This window comes from Neocloeon triangulifer, unplaced genomic scaffold, assembly GCF_031216515.1.
Source record: "Neocloeon triangulifer isolate White Clay Creek 2 clone unplaced genomic scaffold, ASM3121651v1 ptg000017l, whole genome shotgun sequence".
Lineage (NCBI taxonomy): Eukaryota > Metazoa > Arthropoda > Insecta > Ephemeroptera > Baetidae > Neocloeon > Neocloeon triangulifer.
Genome location: NW_026775559.1, coordinates 771,302 through 786,674, shown reverse-complemented (window position 1 = coordinate 786,674; position 15,373 = coordinate 771,302). Strand labels below are relative to the sequence as shown.

The 15,373-nt window shown below is 35.4% G+C and overlaps 2 protein-coding genes across 7 annotated transcripts in view; one reads left to right on the top strand and one right to left on the bottom strand.

The window, feature by feature from the left end:
• Positions 1–15,373, bottom strand: part of LOC132203744 (fasciclin-1) — a 91,413-nt gene that overhangs the window by 48,829 nt on the left and 27,211 nt on the right. For 5 of the 6 annotated variants that reach the window (XM_059631734.1, XM_059631737.1, XM_059631736.1 and 2 more), the window contains exon 2: positions 15,342–15,369. The exons of the other annotated variant lie outside the window; for it this stretch is intronic. The gene's annotated coding sequence lies outside the window, so the exon portion shown is untranslated. The remainder of the gene's footprint in view (positions 1–15,341; positions 15,370–15,373) is intronic. 6 annotated transcript variants of the gene reach the window in all.
• Positions 1–15,373, top strand: part of LOC132203289 (uncharacterized) — a 48,195-nt gene that overhangs the window by 5,978 nt on the left and 26,844 nt on the right. The window lies entirely within an intron of this gene.

Here is a 15,373-nt window from a genome sequence, read left to right as displayed (position 1 = left end):
CAGAAATAACAATTGAATGATTTATTTCACGAAAAAAGAACCGAATGCAAGAAATAAATTTTTTTAATTAAAAATTATTAAATATTATTAGGTATTCGGTTTAAAAGGAAGTGCATGAAATATTTTAACGCAAAGTTCAGAAAATATTAAAAATAAAGGTTTTTCAGACAATTCAATTTGGTTTATTTTCTATTTTTTTTAAAATTCCATAACTTCAATTTCAAAAATTTGTCCTGGAATATAATTAATTAAAAAAATTGGAGGAGAATAAGCAAAATTACTTGTTATCTTAATGAAAAGAGCCAATAAGAAACTCCTACAAAAATTAGACCTTTCAATCATCACCGTGAGAGATAATTAGCACTTGCGGTCCATTAACACACGCACAGAATTTAACCAGTAGATCCAAATTGAACAAATTATCGCAGAAATTTGTACTTTCTCCACTCTTCGCAATCGTTTTCATAGCTCTTTACAAAGTGCAGCCTCTTCCGCGAAGCTCAATTTCAATCAGTTCGTTTCGCAAGGAAGAGTAATTAACGCACACCCGCGGCGCATTTGCATAGCAGGGCTCGTCGTGACGAAAAGAGCAGCGCGGAGTGAGAGTAGAAGAAAAATCTAAGCCGCGCGAATCCTGCCAAAGAGCGGTAGTTTTTTTCCTCTTCCGAGAGAAGCTAGAGCACCTCCGGCCAGCTTTTGTTTTGAGGTCATGCATCATTTCGGTGTGGGCAGCGGGAAGAGTCTCTTCGCGGCCGACTATTCATTTCTCAAAATCACGATCTCGGCGCCGTGCAGAGCTGAACGCAGGCCCCGATTGATTGAGTCGTTGCCCCTTGGACTAAATAGGCTTTTTTACGTTTTATTATTTGGTCCTTTTCTTTGATATAGAGAGCGGCACCATTGTGCTGCAGGACAATTTGTCGTTTTCCAGCTTTTATACACGTAAACGTTTTGTTTCTTCGGTTTTATGGCGTGAAAAACGCGCTCTGCTGCAATTAACGGTTCTAAAAATAAATCGGAACCTCTGGATGCGTTTCTTCATTTCGTGGAAGAGGAAATTCGAAGTGTGAGAGATCTGGAAATTGATAAAAATTTATATAACTGTCGTTTCCATCCAATTATCTGCCTTAATACTTAATAGATACACCCCACTAATATAAAGTGTTAATCAAGTTTAATCAAGATTGAAATAAATTAAGCTAATATACTAAAATTTTTATTGAATATGTTTTAAATAATATTATATTCTATTATTACAACTCAATTCAAAACAATTTTAATTTATAAATCCATCCTCCAATAATGTATAGAATGTATTAAAATCCACATGCTAAACTATCAGAGTGGTATTTTTTAACATCTTGATAATGAAGAAGAACTGGACAGGGAAAAATTTATTAATAAACTTATTTTATTTAATAAATTTAGGTTTAAAAAATATTAGTTTGATATAAATTGTAACAAAAATATTAATAATATTATATATAATTTAATATTTATGTAAAAACAAAAAATATAATAAGAAATGAGGTAAAGAAGTTAATATTATTGATTATTGTTTTATTATTGTTATGCAATGCTATTAGAAAATTTAGAATTTAATTTAATTTTTTTGGCATTTAGCTTTCCTATGACTCAACTCCGTTGCTAATTGTGAACGTACTCTTTATAGAGACTTGGTGCAAAAAATACAAGTTGCTCGTTTAGTTGAAATTGGAAATGCAATCGGCCTTGAGTCCGATATCTCAGTCGGTTTTCCTTTTTCACTGATTCACAAGCTGCTTTCAAAGGAGCAACGCTTTCGCTCGCGAGATTTATGAAACGGGCTTGAAAAGTTGAGAGCGTGCTGAACTTGCTGGAGCAGGCAGCTTTTTCTATTATTCAAATGTCGGCACACATGCACAAAATGAATCAGAAGAAAGAAATTTCCAATCGGTCGGGAAAAAATTGCGCAAGGATCGTGAGAATCTAGTTAAGAGCTAGATGAAAAATAAATCACTCCGGCAAAACCACAGGAGGAATTTGTTAACAAGAATCAATATGGTGTGTCCTCCTGCGCCACGGAGTTAACTGTTTCCCAGGCTGCTGAAAATCCTTCTTTATTTTTACAGCTAAAACCGCACGCACTGCCAGCTTGTGGCTTATCGGCCGATTGATGAACAAAAATCACACCTAAACAGAACAAAATTCCAGCCTTTCTTTTTCACTTGTTGCTTTTCCACGTTTGTTATTAGTGGCACCTGTGTGTTGTTTTTGATGCAGCCTTTCCCAAATTACGCTGCTCTCGTAATGGTGCACGAGTCCGAACAAAAACCACAACCAACCAAATAGGTCTGGAAGGTTGTTCGCTCTCGGACAAGCGGGCGTGATCACGATTTGATTGCTCGCCGTTTTCATTGTCTCTCTTTCTTTCCAAACTAGTGTATTGGGAGCGATTTTTCTTATCGATGCGGCGCAGTTATAATTTGAGAGAGCGGTAGTTTCAGTTTTCTTTTCTTTTACAAGAGGCACGTTTTGAATATTAAAGGATGATTCAAAGACTTTCCACCAAAGCAAGATATATTTGCACAAAAAGCGGAGATAAGAAAAGAAGGTAAACTTTCTATAGAAGAGTTGACCAACCTGGAGAATAATCAAAACCAGTAAGACTCATGAATAAAAAAAATTAAAAATAAATAAAATTGTGGAGAACAGACTAATAAGAGTAATAAGATTATTTCTTACTTTTTTCTTCTTAAAAATTTGGCAAAGGCAATATTTTTAGCCATATATAAGTCGTTTATTCAATAAATAATTATTATGGCACCATATAAAAATTATATTAAAATTATTCGAAAAAATTATTGAAATTACATACATAATTAAAATTTCAATGCATATTTTGGATTCTTTCCAATTTTTGTTCGCTTGAGTTGATCCTGAGCATTTTAAGTTGATTAACAGTTAAAATAGTCAAGTGTAAAGAGGCAGAGGTCACACTTGAATAACAAAACGCAAACATTCCAATTAACTGTTTCCTCTTTTCAATCGACGGCAAGTTGCATTCGCACTGCACAAAAATGATGCTGCAACTTTTGGTGTCTTTCGTTCTTTGTAATTAAGAAAAGGACAGAATGAATAATTATCTTTCCTTCTCTGACTCTCGCGGCGCCGCGTCGCTCCTTTGAGCAAACACTTTGGCAAAAGCGCATCAATCTCCGAAAGCCATTTTCTGCTCTGTGAACACGTCTTCTTTCAGCGCACCGGTGTGAACGGCCGAAATGCATTAACACGCCGAAATCCCAAAATAAGTGTGTGCACCTGTTTCGGTGCGTAATGCTCTTTTAATACGGAATAAAAGAAAAAGATAAAGGCGTTGAACTCGGCGCCGCCGCGTCATCCTTAAAAAGGCGAGGCCACTCAAATTTTGCAGACTAACGTTGGAATGCTAGGAAAGTGCGTGGGCTTTTTCGAGCACATCATCGATACCAGCATAATTTGCCTCCAACTCGTGAAATATACGTGTAGAAGCAAAAACCTTACGGTCAAGTCGTTCACTCGAGTGTGAAGATTCTGCGCGATTGCCAGAGCGAAAATTAATGACATGCGAAAATCGCCCGCTGGAAAACAACATTCAAGTTGGACTCCACTGGAATCTTAATTATCATTTGATTGCCGTTTACTTTCGTTTTTATTGCGATGAGGCAAATTTGCAAAGTGGCGCCAGTTTTAATATGCAGAATGATTAATTTGATAATTGAACCTGGGAAGGAAATAATAATTGTGAAAAAAGGTGCTGTTTTTTAATCTCACCAACAACACTAAATAAAAATTATTATTTTGGTAGGAATTTACATATATGAGCAATTCAAATCTTTTCTTAAATATTTTAAAAAATCTTCACAATATGTATAAACCTACAAATATTAAAAAAAAAAAAAATAAATAAAAAATGGAATGGCCAAGAGCATGATGTGTAAAATTAATTTTTAATTTGTTTTTACATTCCAAAAAAAAAATCTGTTTTTGATTTATTAACTATATAAAGAAAACATTTGATTAAAGATGTATAATCTTTTACTGAGCAGATGAATAAATAGATATGAATATATGTATGAATAATAATCATCTTCTTACAAGAACAGTATTTCCTTTTAAAAAATTGATAAAAATTCTGGAGAAACTTTACAACCTGACATTTATGCACAATTGGTTAACACTGCCCAAAAAGCCAAATTGGTTGTCTACAAAATTATTTTAATAGACCATTTGACTATACATTTCACAAGCAAATGAGCAGAAGTTAAATACTGCCTAGTCGCGGTGTCGAAAAGATCTTCAGGCATTAAGAGACTTTGAATGACTGTGTTGTGTAGCAAGAAATGACCTTTCGAACATTCCCAGAAACGATTCGTTTCCAAACTGAATTCATTCAGACTGACCTTTTCTCCCGAGAAAGCAAAAGCAGTTTGTTTTCGCAAAGACAAAGAAAAGCAACACCCAGCGAAGTAAAAGAAAAAAATCAGCTTCGCCCACAGGTGGATTTGCTGCTACCCACTTTGGAATTAAGAGACAAACCCAATTTCTCCAACCCACAACTTGTTCAAATTCACCGAGGTTTAAAATGAAATGATCAAACCGCAAAGAAGATGAAGAAGAAAAGTGTCGTCTATTTTTTATTCACAAATAAAAAGAAACCCGAGAAGTGCGGGCACAAGCGGAGAATCTTGTTTTATGTGTCGCGACCCGGATGCCAAAGGAGAAAAGTTGTTTTGCTCTCCAGCATCGCGGCGCGATGGATGGACTTTTGGTGCTGTTGGATTACTCACTCTCTCACACGCATTTGTATCTCGTTAAAAGCAGCGCTCGGACGAACCAAGTACCACACTTGCTTGACTTTCTCCGGCGGGTCGATTTTGTATTCGAGCAGCAGAGTAGTGCGGGGGTCTGTCTTTCTTGAGCATGGATATTTTATACGATCAATCGAGAGCATCGCTCTCCATTTCCACGCACACATGCAAAAACACACACGATCATCCTCTTGAGCGGCACCCAAAAGGGAATGTCTCTATCTCGTTAAGAGCGAAATCGATATCTGGCGAATGTGGGTTGAAATTTGCAAATGATCCAAACATGTACATTTACGCAAATTAGGCTAGAGGAAGAAAATAGTGGTGCACAAATCAAAGATATCAAATGGAGAACCTGTTTCGGGCTTAAAAGAAATTACACTAGATTTCATAGATGAAATTTCATCGGGAGAAATCATACTTGTGAAAAAGGACATTGAAATTACAGGTTGAAAAAGATCTAACAATGCAGAAGTTTAGGATTTAATTAATAAATATATTATATCTTTTTTTATTAATTTAAGAAGTTAATTTAAAAATTAATATCACTCAAGAAATGTTTAAAACTGATTTGATTTTAATTATGAACGGAGAATGCTTTTGCTCCTATATTAATTATTGCGACTAACATTCCATCGTGAGTGAAGCACAAAGCTGAACAAATTTAGCAACAGTTTTCTGTAACCGAATGCCTGAAATTCTCTGCCCTTCCAACAGCTGGCTTTGTATAGTAAACATGAAATTAGAGTTTAAATTGATTTTATTCAATTTCAAAATACTCCTTCAGTTTTTTTTTTTAACAACCATCTGCCGTATTTTAATTTAATTTGTTCCTACATAAAAACTGCCTTTGAACGTATTGGGTATTACAAAACGAAACGCATCTTCTCTCCTTGCGAGAAATGCGCGTCAGTCCAGAAACACGCCAACATATGGCGTGGTCTGCTGAGTGAAAAGCCGATTCTGACAAAACTCGGGAGGTGTTCGCGGAAAAGCGAATTTGCACGCAGCTGATGCGCCCAGGCAGGTGCTGGCTGCGAAATTATATTAGTGGTAAAAGTCTCTTTTGGCACCGACGGAATTATTATAAAGGAGTTTGCTGCCAAAACAAAACAGAAAGTCGCGTGTAACGTGGGTGAATTATATGATTGTTCCGTGTTGTAACAGCTGAATCACAATTACGCGTCATTTGGATCGATTTCCATAAAAGAAACTATGAGAAAGAGGAAACGTCTTCTCTTTTTTCCTCGAAAATTTTGCATTGAATGCGGTGTTTTCGAACACGCGAAAACTTATATATATACAATTACCATGCAAATTGGCACCTTTCAAGAGGCGGTGTGTATTTAATTAAATGTATACATTATATTCTGGCGGATCAATTCCAAAATGTAAATTGTGTGTATATATTATATAGTTTTATTGGGGCACGCCCGTCCCACTGCTTGACACCGCGCCGATTCGTTTAAATAAATTGGAATTGGCCAAATTTATGCAGGAAACAAGTTTGCTTGACACAGTTATCCGCCAGCCAGAGAAGTTTCGGATTTCTCTGTTTTTCGGTCCGTTATTGCTCGCGAGAAAGAGACATTAACGGTTCTGAAATTGAAAATTTATAACAGCCAGGTGTATTAATAAATAAAATTAAATGAATCAAATTATATTAAGAGGATCAATTAAGATAAGATTTTCATCAGACATCAGACGGGGAGCTGCTGATACACAATCTACAATTAATCAAGTCCAGTCCAGGTTGTTACTCAAAAAATAAATATTTAAAAGATGTCTAGGCATTGAACACAATAATATGGATATCAAGATTATTTAAAATACATAAAAAAATCCAAGGTTAAGTTTAAAATTATTAATAAATATTATTTAATCTGGAATAAAAAAAAATATTCTAAAAAAGTGTTTTTGATGATGAATTAAAAAGAGCCTAGATTAAATAACTTTCTAAAAAATTACAAGTTTAAAATGATGATGATGAATTTGAATTAATCACAATAAAACTAATGTATTTTATTATAATTTTTAACGCACTTTATTGAGTTTATTCTACTTGAAAATTTTGAGAAACTGCTTCGATTTTGAAACATTTGCTTTCGCAAGTCACTGTGCACATAAGAGTGACACACTGTGAACAAAAACTTTCAATCGGTATCAAACGAGCAATTTTCCGGCTATCTGTGGTCCTTTGATGGCAACACTCTCGATTGCTGTCGCTGCAAAAAACCTTTCAAAGCCTCTTTGAAGAAAGACACGGAGTAGCGCGACCGAATAAAGAATCACAGAATATTCCGGCGAGGATTGGCCGAGGAAGCAGAGGCATTTTTATTAGGCGGGCAGATTATCGTGGAGAGGCGCAGTGATATGAAATGTTACAGTTAACCAAGCATGAAGATCACGAACGCGCGCATCAGCCGGTGGCGACCGACCATTTGGTTATGCAACCTACGCGATTTTCTTCTTCTTTTAGTTCCAACCACGAAACGAATAATAAATGCCATCATTTATTTGATAATTGGAAGCTGCGGCGGCGGCGGATTTCGATTGGTGCCATGTACTGTTATGAGAACGGAGCAGCGACGCCTAATTTTGGGCTGTTAAAACAAAAACGCGATCGCGTATATCAAAAAATGTGGAGAGCGCTAAATCAAAAGGAGGAGTCTCGCGGATTCGGAGAGTGGAAAGAAAAAGAGAGAAAAGGTTAACGATCGGTAGAGGACGTGTGCGCGACGCCCGGCCTATCTCGGCCCTGCCAAATTTGCCGATTAATTTTGATTTATTGGTGCAGGTTCTGTAAATTATCATGTAAAGGAGAACAAATTAGATGCGGAATTTAATTTGTTATTAAAAATTATCAAAACTTGGATTGATACTTAATTTAGTTTTAAATTAATTTGGATATTTAGTAAATTTAAAGAAAAACATTACATAAATATAAAAAATATAGAAAAGTTTGATGAAAGACTACATTTGGGCGAGCCAAAGGAATATGTGTACCACTGGAATAAAACTAATTAAACAAAACAAGAACAATAAAATAAAAAAATTTTGAATTAAAAAGAAAATTTCTTTTTGATCTCAAAATGTATTTGTGCGGCTGGATAATGAATAAAAACTATTTTATGCAACATTTTCTTAGATTATTTAACTCCTAATATGATAATTTTTGTGCAGAAGGCCAATTGAATAGTTTCAAGAATATTTCATTCCTTTTCTTCTCTAATTTTTATTGCAATTAACAAACCTTGATATTTTTCCGCTCTCCAATGTTTTTGCAATTTTCATTGAACTCGGCCTTATAAAAATTTGAAATAATTAACCTTTCAAATAAGGAAAAATACATATTTCACAACTCTGCCCCTTTCTATGACTGTGAGAACAACGAAAACAAACATCCGATTTTATATACAGGACCTGTCGCACACGAAGCAATTATTTTTCGTGTCCAAACATCCTCTCGACCAATTTACAAGTGGGAATAACGCCAGGCAATATAAAGGTAAAGACGGCCTATTGTATGCACCGCCGACAAACACGAAAAGAAAAAAACACGCCTGTAAAAATAAATGCCGCGTGTTATTCATCGGCGGTTACAAAAGAGTTCCGCCCCTAATTTGCCCGTGCGATATTGAACTCCTCTCATTAATAATTCATTACGTAATTTAAATACTGTGCATAATAACACTGCAAGGATGAAGTCATGCTCGTCTCAAAATGGACCTGATTAAGAGAAACCGGAGCGAATTTCAATCAATTTAAATTCTCGGCCTACTTGTTAAAATATCAAACATTCCAAATCTCGGATCTAACATGCATTATTACTCAACTACAATATGATTATCAAAGTAAACTTTCTTCCTGACAAAAACTATTCAATCAAAAATTCCTTCTCAGCCGAGTCACTTTTCAAGCTAAAAAAATAAATAAGTGCGTCCCTAGCGTGGATTAAAAAAGCCATTACTGCCACGACGATTAATCACGACCAGTCCGAGAAAAGAGAGTTTGATACAGTCTCTCTCTTCTTCTCTTCGTGCTGATGTTGATGGATTTCAATTTACACGTGTCAAGAGAGGCCCCTCGTCTTTGTTTGATGCAGTTGGAGCGGATCATAGACCCATTCAATTAAACTACGAGGTGAAAGTACGTTAATACGTAAGTTATACCTTTGTTGCATCTTCTTCTCTTCTTCAAGTGAAAGGTGCATCGTCGATTCGTGTTGCAACACGTGTATATTATTCAAAATCTGAGAGACAATAATAATTAATTGTGACGCAACAAACAAACGGCTATTCCGAAATGTCAGTTGCACCGAATTGAAGAGGCGTGTGAATATTGTGATTGTTTGTTTGCATCCTGAAACTATTATGTTGCGTGAGTTTTCGCCGGTTTTGCGCACAAAGGCGATGATTATTGTTATGTGTGTCTATTGGCAGATGAATCAAAGTGAAGCTTTCAAAAATATTTTGGCATTTTTAGAGAAAGTAGGAGAACAACAATGATGAGTGCGGACATTCAAATTACTGGTTGCGAGAAATTCCAAAGACACCCCGGGACATCAAAATATAATTCAGTCAGAATCTATTTAAGTGGTGCTCGCAAGTTAAACTTAAATGAAAATAATTTATTATTTAGAAAATTTCCCTTGCGGTGAATTTATTAGAATTTTAAATTTGATTATAATGAAACAGTCTTAAGTTCGTTACGGAATAATTAGCTTAATTACTTTAAAAAATTTGTGTGTAAACAATTTGCATTAATTATACAATTAAGGTACTGAAAAATTAATTAAAAATAAATTATATTAAATCTAAAGCTAACTTTGTGGATAATAAGAAATATATAAATGGATTTTACAGCCTTTGAAGAGCGTAACATTTTTCCCTTATAAAATATGAAACAAGATTTGTTATTGTTTTGAAGTAGAAAAATATCGCTATTTACGGCTTATCAGTAATTAATCAATTGTTACTATGAAACTTATTTGTTTATACTCTTATATTTCTCTAAAACAACCAGGAATTTTCTCATGAAGATATACGTAATGAAATCAATTTATAAAATTAAATAAATAATTGTCGTTATGAAACTTGTATTGAATAATGAAGATCAATAAAAATTAATTTGAACTAATAGATTTTAATTCAATATAATCAAATTTTAAAATTCAAATAAAATAAATGGTAAGTTATGTTTTATTAATTTTATTAAATTTTTAAAATTTTATAATGTTTTGTAACCACCAAACAATACAGAATTAAATTTAAGCTTCAATTATATTTCGCGTTCTCCTCTCGCAGTGATGACCTGCCTCGGTTCCTTCCGTTTGAAAACTGCAAAAATTCACGCATCGCGGTGTTTTTGGTGTAGTTTTTGCAACAGCTGTTTGCTCAAAGGAGCAGCGTGTTCGGCGCGGCGTGAATTATATCATATCCATTAAAAAGCTGCACTGTTTTTGGGTTGGATTCCGTTATGCTGGCGGCGTGTCAGGTTGCTCGTCCAGGTCGATTGTTCACCAGCCGACGCAGAGTTACATAATGAAACAAATAAATAAACCAGACGGACCGGACGGCCGCCGGTGACCGAGGCCTAATTGTCCTCGCGACCTGCATCCTCCGATCGACAGTAGAAAAAGACTTAAACGCGTAATTTAGCGCTTAGATAATAAATTTCGGATGCGTTGTGAGAACGCGAGCTGCCTTTTTCACACCTTTCATATATTATAGCATGTTGTGGCACTTTTAAGGAGGCCTCCTTTGTCCACTAATGACTCTATTATTTATACAAACCCTTTAACACACATGCAAATTGCGCAAACTTGGCTCCGTTCCGGCCACACACGCAGTATATAACAAATTTGAAAAATCGCCAGATGAGATAAAATTTATTTAATGCAAATATTTTACAAAACCAAACAATGACTTCACACTTCTTGTTGTTGTTGGCAGTTCAACGGAATTTCAATTTGAAATGAGCACAATAATAAATCTCTCTTCAAAGGGAATTTGTCGATATGAATCTTCAAGTTTTTGCATAAAACGTGAGGAGCAAATAAAAATTTTGTTTGCGTGATTCCCTTATGAGATAATAGCTCCATTAGAGAATAATTACTTTTATATTAGTGCAATATTAGATAAATATTATTAACCACATTAATCATTAAAGTTATCTCATTTTTTCGACCTTTCTTATTTTTAGAGTCATAAAAATTTGGCAACCAAAATTAATATAATTTGTCCTGATTTCCCAGTGTGGAGGTCAAGAACGAAACTTCGACGAAAATAATCAGTTACAAACCGCAACTGATGTTCTCCTCTCAGTTTTTTTTTTTGCCCAACAAGGGCGACACACATATTCGAGAGGCACGCAATCCATCTCCTTCCTTATGGACGAGAGAAGTATTTTTGCTCCTCGGGCCACACATTTTACGAACGACCTGCTGTGGTCACTCAAGTTTTCGCCCTCGGTTCGTTAGAAAGTTTTGTACCACTTTAGGACACTTAGCTAATAACCAAATGAGCACGTGTCGACACTGTACAGAAATTAATTAAGGTACGCCAATAGAAAGGATCGAGGGTAAAATAAATAGCAAGAGATAGAAAAAACTTCTTGTTTCGTGGGCCGGAGAAATTTATTTGGACAGGCGGATGTATGAAGAGAAGGAATATTTTTAATGGGAATATTTTAAGTGAAATTGGTGACCTTAGTTAAAAAAAGTAGCATACTCTCATAAATAATATAACAAATAAAGCCATAAATTTTTCCTTATGGGGAGGTGAATTTGAATTCCACGTTCATTCCATTAATCACTTGTAGAATGCAAGTTATACATTATTTTAATTTATGGATCAATTTATTGATGACCCAAAGACGTTCGTAATAAAAGTTTATTAATAAGATTGTTAAACTGTAACTGCCATATCGCTGCAACAGCAATATTTGAAAAAATTATGGCTGAAAATTTTTTTTCTCCAAATAGGGTTAATATACAAAAATACAAATTGATTTAACAATTTTACAAAATATATTTTATAAATAATAAAAAAATAATAATTAATTAAGTTGTAAAAAATAAAACAGAAATCATAGTATCATAGTAATTAAATAACAAATTTATGCGTTTAAAAATCACCAACATAAATAAAATTGTATTTAAAAAAATGCATAACTATTTAAAAATTATTGTGCATGTTTATTTCCATTTATTTTTTTAAAACTGCAATCAGGCTTAAAATCAAACGAATCAGAACAGAAAAGTAAATTTTTAGCGAAAGACCGCAAGAAAGAGGAAACCGTGCGGTGGCTTTTCATTTTTGAGCGTGCTCTCTTCTTCTGGGTACACCCGATGAAAAAAAAGAGCGAGGAGGAATGAGCGTAATGATATGCAGGCATCAGGCTTGGCTCTGGTGACCCTGTAAGCATCTCGTTTGGCTAGATGTGTAGCAGCAGCAGGTGCCGTTAGCGCGTCTGCTCGGCGTGACGTCACCTTTCTCGGGCTGAAATTCACACAGCTTCTCAGGGCCGAAATATAGGACGTTTAGCGGTGCGCAGTACTAACCTACAACACTGCAGTTATGTGACACTCGATTGATAGATCCGAGTGGAAAAACGAGACGCCAGACGCAGTCCTTCCTGCGAAAGGTCAATCTGCCAACCGGCCATTCATTCAACAACAATACCGCACTTGTTCTTGTCAACTAGCGGTGCATTTTCTTCTTTTGTTCTCCGTTCTTCTTTTTTCGCGATTCTCAGAGTTATGCAAAAGCACGAGACCGCAGGAAGCTGTGGCGCCTCTGGGCGTTTCCTTTTTTGACGATTTCACGGTCTGAGATGCCAGAAGAGAATAATGTATTTAAATGCGCTAACAGGGCGGCCCGAGCTGTTAGGCTAGTTAATTATGGTGGTTGTAAATGATATGTCACGTCCAAAGAGCCAAGTGGAAAACCTCCATTCTTTTATTAAATGATTTAATTTCTTGAAATAAACATGCAAGATGTTTTTGTAAAAAAAGAGCACATCAATAAAAATAATTCCGGCTTGGTCTGGAATAAAAGTAATTTTCTAAGGTCTCAATGTAAATAAAATAGCTAATATTGGATATAATTTAATTTTGATCCTAGCTTTTTTGTCCTCTAATAATACTTTAAATCAAGGTAAGAAAGCTAATTTTTTCCATATCATAGACTTGAATTTCAGGGTAAATTTTTAATAACTTCAACTGTAAATAGACAATTTTTCTTAAAAACTCGTATGTTTTAAATAAATTTATACTAAATTTAGTGAAAAATTAAGAAATTCTAAAGTTATGCCAGTATGTTTAATTTGAAAAACTGCTTGGAATATTATTTTATCTTCAACAACCAAAATTCTTTCCTCTCCTGTCAAGGTGAATACAGGTGGCGAACTCCTTTTAGGGAAGAAATTAATTCAGCTTTGATAACAATGAGGAAGGCTAGACGAGAGATCCGCCCTTTTGCGTGATTGACGGCTCAGAACAATCTAGTTCGAGTTAAATCTCAATTGACTGCAGACCTTGCATCTCTTATTTTCTTAAGTTTTGATCGATTTTCAAGACCATTCCTCTACGCTTAATCATCCGCGCCCATTTGTGGGTGGAGCGCTTTGAAAATAAGAGTCACTGCAATTCGAACGCAAGGTCAGGTTGTTGGTTTGTGTGCAGCAGACGTCGGCCGGCCGGACACGGCAAAAAGAGAGATTTTCCGAGACACGCCCTGCTCAAGGCCTTGCTGGTCTAATTAGATCTTGTGCGAATTGAACGGGGTGTCAATAATAAAATATCGTGAACATAGAATGAGAGAATAAAAAAACAGCAGGGGCATTGCGTTGGAACTATCAACTGAAACTATCTGAATAAAATTATTTCAGATCGTTGTGCCAAATCTGCACGTATGTGATGTAACTTTAACGGCGAATTGCGCTCGGAAGAGATACATTTTTAACAAGATCAGTAGGGACGCTAATGAATTAATAACGCGGCTGCGTGTAACTCGCGGTAAGCAGCACTTCCGCTCAAATTCTTTTTATTTCGCTCTTGATAACGAAACTGTTACTTTGCCCGAAATAAATAATTGGTTTTGCTGTTGAACAATTCTTTTTGTTCCACATTACTACAGGAAAAAATTATAAATCGGCAGATAAATACGTGATATTCTAAAGTTGCAGAAAATACTTGATAATATCGTAATTTTATTTTATTATTTCTTTCACAAACAGTAAAACCAGTAAAAAATCATAACTTTTACTTCTACTAGATATATATTATGTGTTCATAAAACGGTTTAAAGATACCAAAATGAGACTATTTTTTCTGATGAATTGTTGCAATTAAAAAATTGATTTTGGGAGAAACCGGCCACAGTTTCCTATTTCTAATCCAGCAGGAAATATCAAATATGCAGAATGAGAAATCTGCCAAAACCGAAACTGGAGCTGGTGGACCGATTCGAATTACCTGGCCGATCAATCAAGGTGATCAAACTTTATGGTGCAAACAAGAACTTTCATTCTCGATCGGCACAAGCGCGCCCCTTTCTTCGGTCGGCAGCTTATGGAAATTAAAAGCACACATTAAGAAGTGCCCAAGCCAGAGTGAGAAAGAAACAGACTCGCTCGTACATATGTGTCTGGAAAACGAGACCTGCAACCACACCCTTGCCAGCAGCTTTGGTGAAAGCAGTCCATTGAGCAGCAGAAGCCCTTGTGATATTAAATCCACACCGTCATTTACATTCAAAGAAAAAATCCTTCTCTCTCTCACATGTGATGTGGCGCTAATTTGTTTGTCTGCTGATGCATTGCGAGCGATTGTTTCCGTTTTCTTTCGCGCGCTGATTAACTTAGTGAAATTATTATATATTTTCAAAGTTTATTCCACCCACAACTATTGACTTTCAGAACAGGGCGTTTGCCGGTCGTGTCCGGTAAATAATTGGTGAATGTAAATTCTTTCACTTTCTTTCTTTCTTTGTAATTGCACTTTATATTATTTTTTTTTTTATTGACAGCGTCTGAAGTTTTGATCAAATTGGCATTGGAGATTTCAATGATGGAAAAAAATGTATTTTACTTCTAATTTTCAGTTAGTAATTTTTTTTTACAATACTTTACTTTCCCCACAGATATCTTTCAATTTGATTGATGGCCGAGATGAATCTGATACACCAACAAGATCTGGAGCAAATTTATTACATAACAATCGCGGATTTTTTCCTAATTGGCCGATAGAAAGTTGATGGAGCAGCAAAGCTTCCTCGTCTCTCGTCTAACTCGTAATTAATTTCAAGTCTGCTGCAGAATTAATAATCCTGCATATTAAACCGGGTTAATTAGACAGACGTACTTATTGCCTCAATAGGAAGTATCTCTCGAGCCGTGCATAATTTGCATTATTAAAAACGAAAACAAGTGCACTTTGTTCCTTTGTTCCTGCCCCTCGTTTTTGACTTGTTGTGAAATAATTTATTTTACTAAAAAGGTACTACTCACCGTTACTGCGAATTGCTTTTAGTCGCATCTGA